Source organism: Sarcophilus harrisii, chromosome 2 (genome assembly GCF_902635505.1).
Source record: "Sarcophilus harrisii chromosome 2, mSarHar1.11, whole genome shotgun sequence".
Classification (NCBI taxonomy): Eukaryota; Metazoa; Chordata; class Mammalia; order Dasyuromorphia; family Dasyuridae; genus Sarcophilus; species Sarcophilus harrisii.
The window spans coordinates 528,836,452-528,855,889 of NC_045427.1; the positions used below are offsets into that span (position 1 = coordinate 528,836,452).

General features: G+C 32.1%; 1 protein-coding gene and 1 pseudogene across 2 annotated transcripts in view; both read right to left on the reverse strand.

Moving 5' to 3' along the window:
• Window positions 1-19,438, reverse strand: part of FAM189A1 (family with sequence similarity 189 member A1) — a 551,389-nt gene that overhangs the window by 44,118 nt on the left and 487,833 nt on the right. The gene's annotated exons all lie outside the window — the stretch shown is intronic.
• Window positions 9,539-10,257, reverse strand: LOC116421847 (annotated as a pseudogene).

The following is a 19,438-nucleotide window of genomic DNA, read 5'->3' on the forward strand; positions in this document are numbered from 1 at the left end:
ATGTTTCAATTTTAAAAATCTTACACTAGATTTCTTATTTTCTAATCCATTTTGCTAAGTGCCCTAACTTAATAATATATTTTGTTTTTTAATTGCTTATATTTCCCCCTGAATTTCTTTTCCAATTCCCTCTCAAGGAGTCATTCCTCAGGAACAGATACGAATGTCAGCAATAAAGTCATGAAGACAAGGGTTGAGTCCTGCCTCAGATACTTGCTACTTATGTGACTTCTAACAAATCACTTGAGGTTTTAGTGTCTCATTTTCTAAAACAATCAAATTAAACAGCTGGACTAGATGACCTCTCAGGACCTCTTCAGCTTTGAATCTATGATACTATGATATTATATGGAAATATTACAATTAAGCAGAAATTTGTTATTTTGTGAATTAAATTTCCTCTAAAATGCAAAGATTAATAAAGTTAGAACAAAAGGCTATAACTTAAATCCCTTAAAACTTCCCTGAAGCTATGTAACCCTTTTTAGGTTTTAGTTTTCCCAACTGTAATATTAGAAATTGGATTAATGGATGACTAAAATTCCTTCTAGTCTTGATCTATTTTGGTTTTTGGTTATGTCCAAACCATAGTAACCCCATTTTGGCAAAGATATAGGAGTGTGGTGCCAATTTCTTTTCAAGCTCATTTTACAAAGGAGGAAATTCAGGCAAACAAGATTAAGTGACTTGCTCAAGGTTACACAGCTAGTAAGTGTCTGAAGTCATATTTGAACATATTTGATTTTAAATTATATGCTTTACCTACTGTACCATCTAGTTGTTCTAGACTAGATCTACTACCTTAAGAATATAACACTTAGATTCATGCCAAAAAAAGCTTATGCAATTGTATTTAATTAAATGGAATCATTTAAAATATGAAGGTATCTATTTTCAAAGTCAGCAATACTTAAACTGACATGCTCTCAAAAGAGAGGAAGCACAGGAAATCAAGGCAATTATTTTATTTTTTCAGACTTATTTCAAACACATAGGAAATTGAAATGTCAGGAATTCATAGAAGAGACCATATAAGACTACATGTAATACATATGAAACTAATTTAAAGGCAACTTGGTGGGGCACAGACAATTCTAGGTCTGAAATCTACAAGACCTGAATTCAAATCCATCCCAGAACAGTTCCAATTGTGTCATTTTACTTCTATTTGCCTCCATTTCCTCACCTGTAAAATGAAGATAATAGAGCTCAAATGAGAAAACATTTATAAAGCACTAAGCACAGTACTTGGCACATAGAAATTGTTATATAAATGATATCTATCTAAGAGTAGGAATTTTTTTTTTGCTGAATTGCTGAATTTAAAAGTAAGTATAGGAATAGGAACAATGTCTACAAAAGTGCAGATACAACTTTAATGACCAACTTAAAAATATAATTGAGTTCAAAAACCATTTTGCAACAAATGGCCAAAGAGCATAAACAAATAGTTCTTAAAAGGAGAATTACAAATTATTAACAATACTACGAATGAATATTCCAAAGAATTAATAAAAGAAAGGTGAGTCAAAACAACCCTTATGTTGGATCTTGCAGACAAAAGATAAGAATAACTAATGTTGAAGGGATTGCATAAGGTTAGACATAATGATGCATTATTGATAAAATTGTGATGTAATATAATATTTTAGAAAATAATTTAGATTTATGCCCCTCAAATGTGGCTAAAATGTTCATACTTTCTGACCCAGAGGTTACATGGTTAAGTATATACATCCCCAAAAGGTATATGACAAAAATAAGGCTCCATGTAAACCAAAATATTTTTAGCAGCTCTTTTTGTGGTATTAAAGAACTAAAAACAAAATAGAAACATCTTGTTTTGTGAAATTAAGGTATATTAATTTAATGGAATATTGTGGTGAATAATGAATAAAGAACACAATGAATAAAATCAGATACGAAACAACTTACTTGAACTGATGCAAAGTGAAATAAACAGAGACAAGAAAAGTACATACATAAATTCAGCAAGAATATAAATAGAAATAACCACATCCTCAAAAATAAACAATTAAAGTAGGAAAAGTACAAAGAACATAATATCCACAAAGAAGAGATATGAGGGACAGCTAGATGGTGCAATGGATATAGCACTAGCCCTGAAGTCAGCAGAACTTGGGTTCAAATCTGATCTCAGACACTTAACACTTCCTAACTGTGTGAGCCTGGACAAGTCACTTAATCCCAATTGCGTCAGGAAAAAAAAAAAGAAGAAAAAGGAGAGAGGAGAGGAAGGAGAAGGAGAAGAAGGAGAGATGTGAGAAGATATTTTTCTCCCAATACTATTCCTTTATACTCTTTTGCAGAGTAAGAATTCATGGATATGGAATATTGCATATAATGTCAGATTGTTTTGATCTTTTGATCAATTTTCCTAGAATTTTTCTCTCTATTCAAGAAATTGTTTGTCATACAAAGAAATATCTTCTGGGGGAAAGGGACACAGGGAAATTTAAGAAATGTAAAAAAGTCAATAAAAAACTTTTAAAAATGTATTAATTAAATAATACGAGATATTTTTGTTTATTACAATGAGTGAAGTTTTTGGAAGTATATTGAGTTTAAAAAGTGAAACTACTTTAATTAATTAATTAAATTAGCAATTAAAGTTATTAATTAAACCTCTATTATTCAAATCAAAGCCAAAAGTTTCAAAGCAATTTGTGAAAAAATGTGGCAATCAAGAAACTGTGCTTAAATTTTATATTATCATTTAATAATAATAATCACATTCATATGGTATTTTAAGCTTTACAAACCATTTTCCTCATAGTAACCCTACGAGGCAGGTAATATAAGTATTATTATTACTTATTTTATACATTAAGGAAATGAGGCTCAAAGAGGTCATTCACTTATAGACTAAGAGTTGGACTATGACCTCAGAAGTGATCTAATCCAATCACTTCATTTTTATAGATGAGGAAACTGAGGCTCAGATGCATTAATTGGCTTGTCCAAAGTTCTTAATCTTAGAGACAGGATTGAAGATAACTGTCTGCACCCAGAAGGCCAATGTTCCTTTACATTTTCTTAATTATAAGGGAGGTATTGAGTTAGATGACTACTAACAGATAGTCCTTTTCCTGAAGAATTCAAGAGAAACAAAAATATTAACTAATTCAATGTAGATTATATTTGAAGTTATGGCTAATAACTAACATGAAAATTAAATAATAGTTTTTGCTAAAGGAAAACTGAGAAGAGAATGGGATAGAAAAGCATGAGTGCCAAAAAAAAAAAAAAAGGGATAGAAAATTATTTCAGTATGAACTTAGATGAAGCGTCAAGAGAGATTTTATGTCTATTGCACAAAAACTTCATATATTATTCTCTCCCTCACCCCCATTTCCTGAATGGGGAAAAAAGAGACAACATCCTTAAAAATAGGAAAGAGTCTTTCTTCTGATTATTAGTTTGGGAGCAATGAAAAGATTTTAAGTGCAGTAATCAAAGACAATGACAAAGAAAATTCAGTAGATAATTTTATGCCAAATATGGGTGGAGGATCCTTTAAACTCAAAATGCTAAATTTAAGATTCACTGTTCTAATCTAGGCCTATGAATAAGTTTAGATAACATTCAGAAATAGTAATGTGTGTGTGTGTGTGTGTGTGTGTGTGTGTGTGTGTGTATACATACATATAGCTATATATGTGGAATAGCTGCGACTGCTTAATTTGGAATTGGAGGGACTTAGTGGAAATCCTGGTTCTGATATCCTGGCAAGTCACTTAAGCTATCTAGGCTTTAGTCTCTTAAACCGTAAAATATGGTAGCTGGCATAAATTAATCAGTGAATAAACATTTATGGAGTTTGTACCTACTATGCACCTGGTACTATGCTAAGAACTAGTTAACCTTTAATTTCCAATGCTAACTGTGAGACTCATTGATGGACCTAGGAAAAAAGGAAACTCTACATTATGGTCAGTTTTCTTATTAGTAATTTTCATAAAGGAAAGGCTGTATTCTCTAGGCTACACAGTCTAAAGCTGAGATACTGCTTCCTATTTTCATTCTGTGGGTGGTAGCCATGGAGAACAAAATGACAAATATAAGAAAAAACTATTAGAGAGCCCTCTTTCCATTCTGTAATATATATAAGTTGACCTTTCCTTTTTTAATATAGAACATTAATCAACAATTCCAATATTATTTTTAACTCTAAGAATTTTTACAATGGGAACAAAACCCATTTCCCAGTGGATAAATGGTCAAAGGATAAGAAAAAAAACTACTTCTCAAAAGAAAAATTGCAAATGATTAATAATCATATGAACAGCAGCTCTAAATCATCAATAATAAGAATGCAAATCACAACAACCCCAGAGATTTCACTTTATACCCAGAAAAATGGCAAGCAAAAATGACAAAAGACAGGAATAATCAAAATGGGGGCAGGGATTATGAAAAGAAGGCATATTTGTATATCTGTTAGTGGAACTATTACTTAATCTGTCCATTATGGAAAGCTATTTGGATTATATTAAGTCAATGACTAAGATGAACAAATCTTTTGACCTAGAAATACTACAGGTAGGCCCTAAGGAGGGTAAGAAGAAAGACCTTACATAAAACAGAAATATGCATAGCATCACTTTTGGAAGTGCAAAAGCCTGGAAACAATGTAGATTCTCATCAAATGGGAAATAGTAAAGGATATTATATGTAATTATGAATGTAATAAATATTTCTTCATTGAAAGAAATTATGAATGTAATAAATATCACTCTATTGAAAGAAACTGTGAATATAAAGAACTCAGAGAATCATAGTAAGACTTATATGAAGTGATACAGAAATGAAAGTATGTAGAGCCAGAAAAACATGATAGTGAAAACAATTTAAATGGAAAGAACAACAAACAAAATTGAATACCGTGTAATGATGATGACTTAGCTTGTCCTTGAAGAAGAGATTTTAAAAATATAATTCCTCCCATCTTTTCCAAAGTAAAGGACTTTGGGTATAGAAAGAATAGATACTGTCAAATATGGCAGCATTGATTAATTGTACTAGATTTTCCCACTTTCTTTATTCTTTGTTAAAAAGGACATCTGGCTGAGTGAGGAACAAATAGGTGACAAAACAATAACAATTTAAAAATTAAAAATAAGATGCACTAAATTAAATAAAAATGAAGGAATTTTGTTGTTTTCTGTAGTCATATCTGCAATGACCTAAGAGTGGGCTCATTTTATAAGGGAAAAAAGGAGGGGTATATACAGGTTAATAGATTTTGAAACTTAAATGCCTCATAAGTATTCTATAACCATATACCTGCATCAGAGCATGAGAAGAATGATATCATAAATAAGACAGGTAAGAAGAGTATCCTCTTAGAGAAATTGCTGCTGGGGGAAAAAAAAAAGACCTGCTCCTTTATTACATTCTCAAGTGCCAAATGAATCATTCTGGAGGGTTATGCTTCACTGGATTTTATCAGTTAATTGTAAACCTAATGAAATATAGAGAATGAAGTGCTATTTCCTTATTGCTTATGCTCCTCCACTCCTTATCCTGTAGAAGTATCTTCATATGAAAGATTCAGCATTTTATTTAAGGCTATTGGTAACTTGTTCCTTATTTGACATATTAAAAATTGTTATTATTACTATGTGCATGTTTACATTGCACTTCATTGGTTAATTGTCAGGTTAATCTATCTCATGGTTAAAAGCCTAAAATATATTGCCTTAAAGTAAAGGAAAATGCTTTAAAAAAAACCCACAAGAACAAAATAAACTTACTTTGAAGTTCCAGTTCACATAGAAAATTAATAAAGTACATCTTGATAACAAAAAATATATAAATCAAAGTCAATCAACAAGCTTTTCTTAGAGGCTATTGTGTTCCAGCCACTGGTTAGGTAATGGAAAAACAAAGAAAAAAGATGAAAATCCCTGTCATCAATGACCTTACATTCTATGGGAGAAAGTGCAACATGGATATATACATATATGTATGTATATAGTATACAAAGACCTGTCTATTAAAAATGATTATATTGCAAAAAATACATAAAATAAATACAATGATTCTGAAAGTCATGTTTAATGGATCATTTTGGTAAACATATGTTTTGTTTATTTTATTAACTCTGTGAATGTCATTATGCTAGGAGAATCCTGTTTTTTGTTAGGGTCCAAATGTCAAAACATGTAGTTGTATTCCCTCTCTGACAAAAATAGTAATTTCTTTATAGCTCTACTTTAAAGTTTCTACTTGAAGCTTTGAGGGCAGCCCTACAGTTTCTATACTTGTTCCTTTCCTTTTTTTCTCCGAGTTTTAAAATGTTGTTCTTTTCAGGTCTTCCAAAAGCAAGGAAACCACTTCCACAAAGTTACCATTTTGATAACATTTGATAACTAAAAGGCAGGACCACCTGAGTGATAGAACTCTTATTTAACAACTGTTGCAATTAAGATCTGAAGAGTTATATGATGGAACTAATAATTATGTTTGAACTCCATAGATAACATCAAACTTTTTCAATAAAGGACAACTCAAAATCATAATGACAAAAAAGCAAAATCTTTTCAATGACATATATAAATTACAGATGCAAAAATACAAGAAATTCATTTTTATTCGTCAATCTGAAAAAAAAATAATTGCAATCCCTATACATTCATTTGTCATTGAAATGAATGCCCTTTTGAAAACATTAATGTGACACATACTATGTGCTACACTGTAGAAAAAAATTGTTTGTTTAAAACTACTAGAAAAAGAAAAACACAAGTCACAATCTTTTGTTTGAAAATGAATGCATTTCAGGAGGTAAAGACTACTTTGTACTTTGTGAAATGCACTCATTTTAAATATAAAACAAGGGATTTCTATTTCATTTTTTTATCAGCTCCTTAAAGTGACTGGCTTTATTCCACACAGCTGCATGCTGCATGGAATACTGCTGTTGTGTTTGCTTATTCACAATTCTCTTTCTAGCTGAAATAATGCTCTCACCTATGCACTTGGACAGCTTCATCAGAGAACCTTTTCTGAAAGCATGTAAATCAGTATTATGCAAAACTACTCTATAGCAGCTTTCCAAATTTTAAGTAAGAAATGGAGCTGGCTCTTTTAAAGTTGATCTTAAGTTTTGCTGCTGGGCATTTTGTATAATGATATTTAAGTGACATCTAAAATGGATTTAAAAAACAATTACTTGGCAATACTGAAGCAAGCAACAGATTAGGGAAAATAAAGTTTTCCCCTTTTCTAGGCAGAGCAATAAATAAACAATATAAAGTTAAAAAGAGCCATCTAAATGAACTATATTCTATAATTTAGGATATGAAATAGGGATTAAGCAATAAATATAGCAGAGTCTATAATTACTTTTTGATTAAAGAAAATGACAAGTTTGAGTAAAAAGTTACAAAGGTGAAGCATTACAGATGTCTAGAAATTAGTAAACATTAGAACTCTAGGACAATGATTTGTTTACCATATGAAGATGCCAATGAACAGGTGAAATCTGTATCTATTTCTAGATTTGCCCATTCATATTTGTTACGGTTTTAAAATGTGATGCCAAGTGTATTACATGAATAAGATTACTTTGGGAGAATATTGTAAGCAGAGACATGATGAAAGAAAGGGGGAAAAAGACAATAAGGTCAAGGAAAGCCAAAATATAGTAAGGAGGAATATAGGATGTAAAGGATAAAGGGGAGACAAGGGATGCAAAACATAATACAAGGAAGAATGATGGAAAATCTAATCATGAAAGTAACTTTGCTATGGCAAGAAAAGGTGTTTAAATGTGGAATGTCAGAAAGTTATAAAATGTCTTTGATAAGGTTGGTGTGTCTTCTAAATTCCCTTTAGAGTTTGGAGTAATACAGCACTCCCCAAACATTCTGCAATGAATAATGCAGCAGTCCATCCCCTTTTTATTTGTAATACATAATATGTTCTTCCTTTATTTTCAAACTCAGTCATAGAGTTTGAGGAAAGTCAAGCTCAGTGTTATGCAATATCACCAATGACTAGTCATTTATAAAATGAAGGGTTAGACTTCTTGACCTCTAAACTCTTAAGCAATAATTCTAATATCAACTGATCTAAAGTAGAATACAACCTCTTGGATCTACATTTTTTAGCCTTAGAATAATGCAGACTCATAGGATCCTGGCCTTAGAGATGGAAGGGGACTCAGATGTCATTTAGTCCAATCTCTTCATTTTACCTAAAAGTAAACAGAGGTCAGGAGAAACAGAGTAATTTTGCCCAAAGTCGCATAGATATTGGCAGAAGTAGGATTTGAACCTGTCCTTTCATTTCAAATTCAGTACCATATTTGGAGTGGTTTTGGTTCATTTTTCCCTATAACTAATGCACTCCAAGATGATGCTGATTCTTCCTTCAAGAAGTTTTCTAAGCATGTCCCATTCTATCATTTCTATCCTTTTTAATCTTACATTTGACCTATGGCAAAATAACATTTTAATTCTATTCTATGGATCTCCAAGTTAAATATTAAAATATCTTTTGATCATATTAGAGCTCTACTAAAAATGTTCAATGCCTTCTTATACTTTACGGCATAGTCTAAACTCCTTGCTAAATTCAAATTCTCTATAATCTGCCTCCACACTATCCTATTCCTTTCCCTGAAGGATCTATAACAAAAGTCATTTACTGTAGCTATATCCTGTCTTAAATATAGCATACACTTTTCTACTAATATGCCTTTGTTCACCTTCCTTGCCTAAAGTATCATCCCATGGGCTTCCTGGCTTTTTCTAAATCATACCCCATCCTTTCTCCACCTTCTCCAAGAATTCATCTCAAAATATTTCAGTTCAGGGCTTCATCCTCTGACTTCATAGCACTTGAAATCACAGAAGCATAAAATTTAATGACAGGAAGAAATCTTAGAAGCCATTCATTCCAAACACCATTTTTTTTAAGCATTAGGAAAGCAATAACTAGAGAGTAAAGGAGCTTGCCACGAGTGGTACTTCATTTATGGCAGAGGCAAAAAACAAATCTTTTTTTTTCTCAGCAAATACTCTTTTCAACATTAATCACTAAGCAATTAATCATGTGCTACCTTAAGATTACTTGTACTGTTGTCTTGAATTATTTGATTTTCTGTATTGGAGTATCACTTGTCTCTGAAAATGGCATCTTATATATTTGATTGTGTCCCCTACTATATTTGGTAGAATCCCTTGCATTTAGAAATCATTCAGCATATATTAACAAGAAAAACATGAATAAGCACAACACAGCTCTTCCCTCTGCCCCCCACATTTAAGATTTGTGAAGGAAAGACCAGAGATAGACAAAACCACAGAAGAGAAAATAGATAACTCTGATGACATCATTTTTGAAGTGTCCTTACAATATAATTTTATTTTGTACCTTATACAAATAATATACAAATAAATCAGTTTTAAAAAATGAGAACAAAGGAAAAGAAGTCAAGAGTTATTTTTCATTTTTGAAATTTTATCTGAATATATTTCCTATCCTATTAGACTTACAGACCTGAATCAGTGAACTAAGAAAAGGGGAAAAAAAAAGACAGTTTTGTATTTTTAACCTGGCACTCATAAGACAGGCTTGGCAAATAATTTACTCCTCCATTCTTAAGAGTCAGGTCAAGTTCCTGAAAGCCAATATTCTCATGCCTTCAGTGCTTGGTCAGAGTTGGCTATGCGATGGTAAATGTTTATAGAATAAATTAGAGAACAATATAATAAGAAGTAATAACTTTTTTTGAAACTTTAAAAGGGTAGTCGTTTTCATATTCTTAAAAAACTCTTGCTCATTTATTTTTCCATCTCCGTTATGATCACTTTATCCAGCTTTATCTGAGGTTCATCTTCTGATAAATGTTCTCTCAATTACTTACCAATTCATTTAACAGATTTGAGGGCAATACTTCTTGTGTAACCATATCAAATAATTTGAAAGCCTTTAAATTTTTTTCACCTTTTTTATTCCTTTTCACATGTTTCATAACAAAATGGTGCCAAATCCTTCTTTATTAATCTCAGTTGGCATTTAAAAATTTTCTTTTTTTTTTGTTTTTTTTTTGGCTCAAACCCTACGGCATGCATTATAATTTTCAATTCCTTCACATCAATGCTTCTGGACCTATTACCATCAAAGAATACAAAGGTATCTTTAATTTCTTATTTCTGTCTCTCAGTAAATTAGACTTTCATATTAAGCACTTTGTGTAATACTTGGTCAATAGTTAGATGCCATTTAGCAAGACACAGTGCCTCACCCCATTGGGTCAGTGCCCTAACACTACTCTAAGACCCAGGCACTGCCACTATGACTCCACACCATTAGTCTTGTCTATTCTCAATGGTACAATGGTTGCTAAGGCAAACTCTGACTATATAAAATTAAGAGTTTATTCAACAACAAAAAAATGCAGTTAAAATTAAAGGGGAAACTAATTAGGGAAAGCAATCTTTTCTGGGTCTCATTTCTAGAACCATTTCAGTCATATAAGAATAAGAGTCATTTCCCAGTGGCCAAATAATAGAATGGAGCTGAACAGGCAGTTTTATAAGAAAGAAATCTAATCTATAAGTAGCCATGTAAAAATTCTTCAAATCATTAAAAAATCAAAGAATTGTTGAAGTTCTATTTCATATTTATGAGCTTATTAAAGTTGATCGAAAAATTGAAAAGGGCAAATGTTGGATAACCAGTAGAAAAGCAGGACAATGATATGCTATTGATGGTCATTCTGTCATTCTAGAAACAGTTTAGAACTATGCTCCAAAAGTCCCTAAAATGTGCATATCCTTTGACCCTACAGTGTTACTAAATTTATACTAAAAAAGATCAAGGAAAGAAGAACAGGATCCATATATGTGAAAAGATTTACAGAAGTTCTTTCTTGTGGTAAAAAAGAACAAGGAACAAAAGGAGTATTCATTAGTTGTGGAAATGGCTAAACAAATTACAGCATATGAATATAATGGAATACTATTTCCCTATTAGAAATTATGAGAGATGGATTCAGAGAAATTTCAGAACATTTCTGTGATATGTATCAGTTGGTACAGAATAAAATGAGAAGAATGGGGAAGATAATTTATAAAATAAGAACAATATAAAGACGAGCAAGTTTGAAAGAATTAATAACTCTTTGTAATAACATTGTAATCAATGCAATAATCAGGTATGACTTCTTAAAAACCAGTGATAAAGCAGTAATACCTCCTGACATAGAGGTAACAGGGAGAAGTAGAATTATATATTTTTGGACATGGTCAGTGAAGAAGCTGTTTTGCTTAATTATGAATAAATGTTAACCGGGTTTTCTTTTTTGTTTACTTTTAACAGGGGGAGGTAGGAGAAAGGGAAAAGTACATTTTTGTTCTTAATTTTAATTAATTTTTTTAAAATATGGGAAAGAAAAATGATTTATCTACTTAATTTTTAGACTCCCTGCATGGTTTACATAGGGAAAAACATCATAGAAATAAAATGAAGTTGGACATGTGAATAGAGTACATTTAATATGCCTTTTACTTTTCCAAAAATTTTTAGAGTTGCAAGAGCATATCCTAGAATAGCTCTCAACAGTGAAGTCTAGCTATGCTAAAAACAATTTTGCACAAAGAGATTGCTAAGGATGGCATGTAAACTGATCCTGCAAAGGAAGTGAAAATTAGTCTTTTATTTAGGGAGGACAAGTGGTTCTCTGAAGAATCTTTGGAAAGTATAATTTCAAGCTGCTAAAATTCAATTTAGCAATGTTATAAATTTAAACATATAAAATGTCAGTGCTCACAATGCCACAGTCAGTAAAATGCTACCAAAAATACAATTCAATTTAAAAAAGCATTTATTAAGCACCTACAATTTGGAGGGTACTATGGAAACAAAAACAAAACATAATGCAATTAATTCCTGCCTTGAATGAATTTTCATGAAACTATAGTGAAATAATCAGATTGATTTCAAAAACTGACTCTATTACAGTTAATTTATTTTATCCGGTTAACTGTCTAAATCACGGTTCTTTGTTTCTGAATTTAGTTCAGAAACTCAGTTGGCCTGTATGAGTTAAGTTTACAAATCCAATGCTCCTGCTAATCATTTTTTATTCTTCACTTAAGGAAATCTATTATCTTTGAGGGATGTAGGTAGGAAAAAGGAAGTTGTGTATATTACCAAGCTATCTTTCAAGGATGTCTAGTTTGTTCTCCAAAGAAGTCTGATTCACTGTTTCTAACCTTGCAATGAATAACTCAAATACTGAATATTTCTTAGTCACAGGAGAGAAAAAGGGGGTAGCTCCTCATTCCCAATTTCCAATTAACCATATTGTCCTCCACGCCTCAGCTCTATAATCAATCATTTTGATTTCCCCATTTAAGATGTTGACCTCTATTAATTAATAATAACTTGTTTCCTGTCTACAAGTCTTGTTTTTTGTTCTGCACTCCCCAAAATTATAAAAGAGAGCTGTCCCTCTCATTTGGAATTTTAGCTTTGCTGAGGAAGCTAAGATCTATTTATTGGTAAATTCACATTTTACTAATAAGTTTATCATGCATGGAATTTTGTGCTTCAATTTAAGTTATTTTGAGCATAACAATATACATGGATAAGTATTTTATTATTTATGGATTAAACAATAAGGAAGATTAAGAAAGGTTTGCATAAGAGATGGCAAATGAACTAAGCCTTGAAGCAATTAAGGAATCAAAGAGTTACCTATTCAGAGTAAATGCTAGGTAATAGTAAATTATATCATAGATCATGAGAGCTGAAGTCAATGAATCAGAAATGTTGGGTGTTTGAAGGGATGCTGGTATGTTTATTAGAAGAAGCAATGTATAGAAAGCATTACTCTCTAAAGGGAAGTCAGTTTATGACTTCTTATAACCTATAGAATAAAATATAAACTTTTCTGATATTTAAAGGTAACTTTTATGTACCCTACAATCTATCCAGATGATTCTAATTGCTATTCTTTAGAAATAACATTCTATTTCTTTGTCCTGGCTGTCCTACCTACTTTAACTGTTAAATACCACCTTCCCACCCCCAACTTCCAACCTCCAACTCTAGAATTCTTGGTTTCTTTTAAGACTCAGATTAAGTAACTTGCAGAAGGTCTCAACTGCTTCCTTCCACCTCCTCTATTTATCTTGTATGGACTGATAATGTCCACTTCATTAGATAAGCTCCTTGAAGGAAGTTAATATTTTTGCATCTTCTTTGTATCCCCATTGCTTAGACAGTTTCTGATACACATTAAGACCTTAACAAATGCTTGTTGATGGATTGATTGGCTTGGTATAAGTAGGTATCTATAACCAATAGTTGATGATATAAGTTGATGAAGTCTGCTTCAGGAGGGGTGGTTCTAAATAATTGTGGCAGCAGGGCAACCTGGAAAGAGAATGAATTTTGTTTTTTTTTTATATATAGTCTTTTTTTTATTATAGTTCTTTATGTCTAGATCATGGACCCATTTTGATCTTATCTTGGTATACGGTGTTAAGTGTGGGTCCATGCCTAATTTCTGTCATACTAATTTCCAGTTATCCCAGCAGTTTTTCTCAACTAACGAATTTTTATCCCAAAAGTTAGGATCTTTGGGTTTGTCAAACACTAAATTGCTATAGTTGACTATTCTGTCTTGTGAACCTAACCTGTTCCACTGATCAACTAATCTATTTCTTAGCCAATACCAAATGGTTTTGGTGACTGCTGCTTTATAATATAGTTTTAGATCAGGTACAGCTAGGCCACCTTCATTTGATTTTTTTTCATTAATTCTTTTGAGATTCTTGACCTTTTATTATTCCATTTGAATTTTGTTGTTATTTTTTCTAGATCATTAAAAATATTTTCTTGGAAGTCTGATTGGTATAGCACTAAATAAATAGATTAGTTTAGGGAGTATTGTCATCTTTATTACATTCGCTAGACCTATCCAGGAGCACTTAATATTTTTCCAATTGTTTAAGTCTGACTTTGTGTGAAAAGTTTTTTGTAATTTTGCTCATATAATTCCTGACTTTCCTTTGGTAGATAGATTCCCAAATATTTTATGCTGTCGACAGTTATTCTGAATGGAATTTCTCTTTGTATTTCTTGCTGTTGGATTTTGTTGGTGATGTATAAAAATGCTGAGGATTTATGGGGATTTATTTTATAACCTGCAACTTTGCTAAAGTTGTGGATTATTTCTAATGGCTTTTTAGTAGAATCTCTGGGTTCTCTAAGTATACCATCATATCATCTGCAAAGAGTGATAGTTTGGTTTCCTCACTGCCTATTCTGATTCCTTTAATCTCTTTCTCAACTCTTATTGCCGAGGCTAGTGTTTCTAATACAATATTGAATAATAATGGTGACAGTGGGCAACCTTGCTTCACTCCAGATCTTACTGGGAAAGATTCCAGTTTTTCCCCATTGCATATGATGCTTATTGATGGTTTTAAATATATGCTCCTGACTATTTTAAGAAAAAGTCCATTTATTCCTATGCTCTCACGTGTTTTTATTAGGAATGGATGTTGGATTTTATCAAATGCTTTTTCTGCATCTATTGAGATGATCATATGGTTTTTGTTAGTTTGCTTATTGATATAGTCAATTATGCTAATATTTTTCCTAATATTGAACCAGCCCTGCATTCCTGGTATAAATCCTACTTGGTCATAGTGTATTATCCTGGGAATGATTTTCTGTAATCTTTTGCTAATATTTTATTTAAGATTTTAGCATTGATATTCATTAGAGAGATTGGTCTATAATTTTCTTTCTCTGTTTTCAGCCTACCTGGTTTAGGTATCAGTACCATGCCTGTGTTGTAAAAGGAGTTTGGTAGGACTCCTTCAGTCCCTATTTTTTCAAATAGTTTATATAGCATTGGGGTTAATTGTTCTTTAAATGTTTGGTAGAATTCACATGTAAATCCATCTGGTCCTGGGGATTTTTTCTTAGGGAGTTGGTTAATAGATTGTTCTATTTCTTTTCTAAGATGGGACTGTTTAGGATATTTACTTCTTCCTCTGTTAATCTGGGCAAGCTATATTTTTGAAGGTATTCTTCCATTTCATTTAAGTTGTCGAATTTATTGCCATAAAGTTGGGCAAAGTAATTCCTAATTATTGTTCTAATTTCCTCTTCATTAGTGGCGAGTTCTCCTTTTCAATTTTAAGACTAACAATTTGATTTTCCTCTTTCCTTTTTTAATCAGATTTACTAAGGGTTTGTCTATTTTGTTGGTTTTTCATAGAACCAACTCTTAGTTTTATTAATTAATTCAATAGTTTTTTACTTTCAATTTTATTGATCTCTCCTTTTATTTTTAGAATTTCAAGTTTAGTGTTTGACTGGGGGTTTTTAATTTGTTCCTTTTCTAGCATTTTTAGTTGCAAGCCCAATTCGTTAACCTTCTCTTTAAGAGAATGAATTTTGAAGAAAGTTAAAAGGAAGCAAAAGGAAAGACTAGAAATGGCATTTAAAAAAATTTTTTTTCTTCTTGAATTTGCAATGGGCAATGTGAGAATATCTCCTTTGTAATGGAGAAGATATTCATGGATGTGCTGTCTTGTAAGTGGAGCTGGATTTGTATTAAGTATGATAAAAGGTCCTATGCATGCAAAGAAAGATCTAATATGAAAGTCAGTTTCTTAAAGATACAAGGAATACAGAGGACACAATGAAAGATAAGGGCACAGAGAGATGGAGAGATATGAAGGATAAAACTAAGATCTATGTTGATGAGAGAACTGGAAATAGTACTGGGGAGAGCGTTTGCTTATGCAACTGGTGATTGAATCACAGAGATTCAGGGAGGAAGAGATCAGAGTTCGCTTGTCTTATTGTTCTTCATCCAGACAAGTGATATAGACAAAATACTTTCTAGCAATGTTGATCTATAACTGAGTTACCTAGAGGAAGGGCAGGCACTTGAAGTGACTTGATTGGGGTTATGTGATTGGGATACATAATTTTTTTATTTGGACTTCTACCTTTAAGGGGCTTGTAATGGAAGTATTTGCCATCAGCTACTTCTCTGACAAGAAGCGAGTTTTAGTCAGACATCTAAGAGACTAAATATTTACTGATTAGTTCCTTGGACACCTATATTGCCAATTTTCCTGCCTCATCTCAAGGTGATAAGGATTCATAGTAAGGAGACTTTTGCATGTGAGCCCAAACAACAGATCTGGTATAAAAGACTACATTATTAGGCAAGATGATAATGTTGATTCTACCAAAAATTAGTTTTATAAATAAGAATCAACTTGTGACACCACACAAGGATCCCATAAAAGATCCCAAATATATCAGCATTACATACATAATGCTTGGTAATTCTGTTCTGTTCTTTTATCTCTGAAACTCATAGACCTCAGTAGATGAATGCAAACTACCTAAACTATAATATGGTAAATATCTATATTCTGTAGAGTACTTTATTTTTTGTTCTGTGTGACCCTGGGCTCCAATAGGTGATCTTTCAATTTATCCTTCCAAGAGCTTGATCACCCTTAGACACTCCCAATCACTTCCAAACATACGACCACTGTAATCATCCCGTTCCCCTTGGATTTTGAACTTGGCTTCTACCTTTATAGTTCCCCTTTTTAAAAAAATGTTTACATCATTTTAACAAAGAAAATCACATTTATCATATATTAGATATTCAAGAAAAAATTAATGGGAAAGAAAAATAACAACCTGCCACCATTCCTGGCTCTGTTTGGCGTGTCATTATTTTTATGTTTATTTTGCTAAATATACAAAAGCTTACTTGAGGCAGAATTTGCCCCAATGTTTTTTCTTTTCTTAAGTATGATTTTGTTTTCAAAGCCTGTTAAAGTCCAACCCAACATCAAAAATATATATGAGATTCTTCTTATTAAAGACTCCACTATCAGTAACTTGGTTGGGAGTAGGATAACTAGCATGATTATACCATAAAAGTTATTCTACTACTTAAACCAATGTTTCAAACAAAATTAGAATTATTTAAATTATTATTGGTATTACAGTATAAGAGGATATTGTTTACTGAGATTAATAATCATTTAAAAATTGACATTTATTGGGCATATTAGATAAATAAATGAACTAGTACTTGGTTGCACAGTGAGCCAATGATATGACTAGGATTAGGAAGTTAGCACAACAGTTGTTAAGATATATATGGAGAGCATATGCAATTTGGCCTTTAAAATATCATATTTAGGTTATAGTATACTCACATACTATATTTAAAATCAACTGTCAGGACTATCTTCAACAAGGAGTTTGAGGTTTAGAATCAAGTCTATGGGATCAAAATAATGTCTACCTCATCTCTAGGGCAATCCTTTATATAGAAATGATAGTAAAGTTCTACTGCACAATGAGCTATTGGAAAGTTAACAAGGGTATTTTATAGAGAGAAAAATGTTTCAAAGTCAAACATTTTTGTTAGCTAAGAAAAAAGTAAACAGATATTACTGATATTTTAGTTTAAAAAAGGGCATATCAAAATGAAGTAAACAGAAATAAGAAAATGTTTTAAAAGTGAGTACAAATTATAAATAGAAAGATCAACAACAAAACAATTGAAATTGAGTACTATGAATGATCCCAAAGAAAGCACCTCTCCCACTACTTTGCACAGACATATGAGCCTTTGGGTAAAGAATAATGTAGATAATGTCAAATTTTTAGCCAGCATGTGCTAATAAGCTTTTTCTAAGCTCTTTTTTTTTTTAAACTTTTTGTTGCAAATAATGACTCTCTTGGTGGTGGTAGAGGAATACATGAAGAAAAATAGGTAGGAGCACCTAGGTGGTGTAGTGGATAGAGCACCAGCCCTGAAGTCAGGAGGACCTGAGTTCAAATCTGGTCTTAGACACAACATTTCTTAGCTGTGTGACCCTGGGCAAGTCACTTAACCCCAATTGTCTCAGCCAAAAAGAAAAGAAAAATAAGTGATGAAAAACAAAGAACAGCCATATAACAATTATTTCAAAATATGGTACATGAGTTATTTTTAGTGTTCATAGGTGATACATAATCAATGCATCAGGAAGGCAATTTGATTTAATGACCTTTAATCTCTCTTCTCACATTGAAATTTGACAATTTTAGCTCAATAAATATCTGCTGAGTTCAAAATCCTATAACCACAGATCCTAAAAAGTGGAAGTTACAGGCAAAGCATAGAATGTACAAGAGAAAAGGATTTGCCAATCAATGTTTTATATCATTTCTGCTACATCTGAATTAGCAGAGGATAACAACATTCATTACGGTCATTTTTGGTTGTGAAGAACTAAATTGTAACATAGATGTTATCAACAGGAACTTTACATTTTATATAACTGAAAACTTCTGCTATCATTTCTGTGCCAATAGACATTCCCAGAAACTGTAAAACACATGACCATTCTTTTCCCATTATTCAGGTGATGAGTCCTATTGTCTACTGGCAATACCTTTAATATCTTGCTAGGGATCCATCTCATATTCCATTAATTTCTTTTTGTACTAGAGCCACCTTGACTCTGAAGGACATCTATCAAACCCTTGCCATACATCACAATTGTGGATCGAAGAAAACAGTATAAATTAATGGGGAAAATTAACTAAATGTTTAACATGTGGCAAGGCACTGCGATAAGCATTGGGAACAGAAGTAAAAAAAAAAAAAAAGCAAGTTAGTTTTTGGCTTCATAAGCTTACATTCTAATGAAAGAACATAACACAAAAAGAAGAACTAGAAAGATAAAAGCAGAGTCTAATTATTAATGAGAGTGGGATGAAGACATTGGCCCTGGTGATTGAGTAATGGCTAGTTACATCTGGCTTTGGGAAAGATGAATTGAAAGATCACCTACAAAAGCTTAGGGTTCCATACAGTTTCACAGGATAGTTCTGCCTCCAACCTTTAATCACTGTCATATTTCAGTGCTAACTATGAATGTTAAAAGATTTGTAGATAGTGTATGTTTACTTTGGAAACCATAACCTGAAGAAGTATATATGAAATTTTGAGGGACTGTCACAAGGCTGTGAGTAAAAAGCAAAGGAAATCTGGAGGCATTGGGGAAGAATTCTCAAGGGGGCAAGTAGATGAGAGGGGAGCTAGAAAGGAAAATGTCAGAGATTGATAAGAACAAAATGGAGACTGTGAGTAACAGGCAAAGCTAGTGCTGGCAGCAGTATAATTTCTTCTTAATAGCATCTATTTCATGCCAGTACTGGCAGTCTCAGTAGAAGAAACAGCAAGAGGTCTCCACATTCTTCCAATTTGCAAGAGAATTCCATAGACTGTAGAGTTGTGCTGAAGAGCACTGTGGGGAGCAAAGAAAAATGGACTCAGTCTTCAGTTTTTGGAGCCTTGGAAGAGTAGCAGTTTTGGGAAATGGGGGTTATGTTCACTGTCTGATTTAAC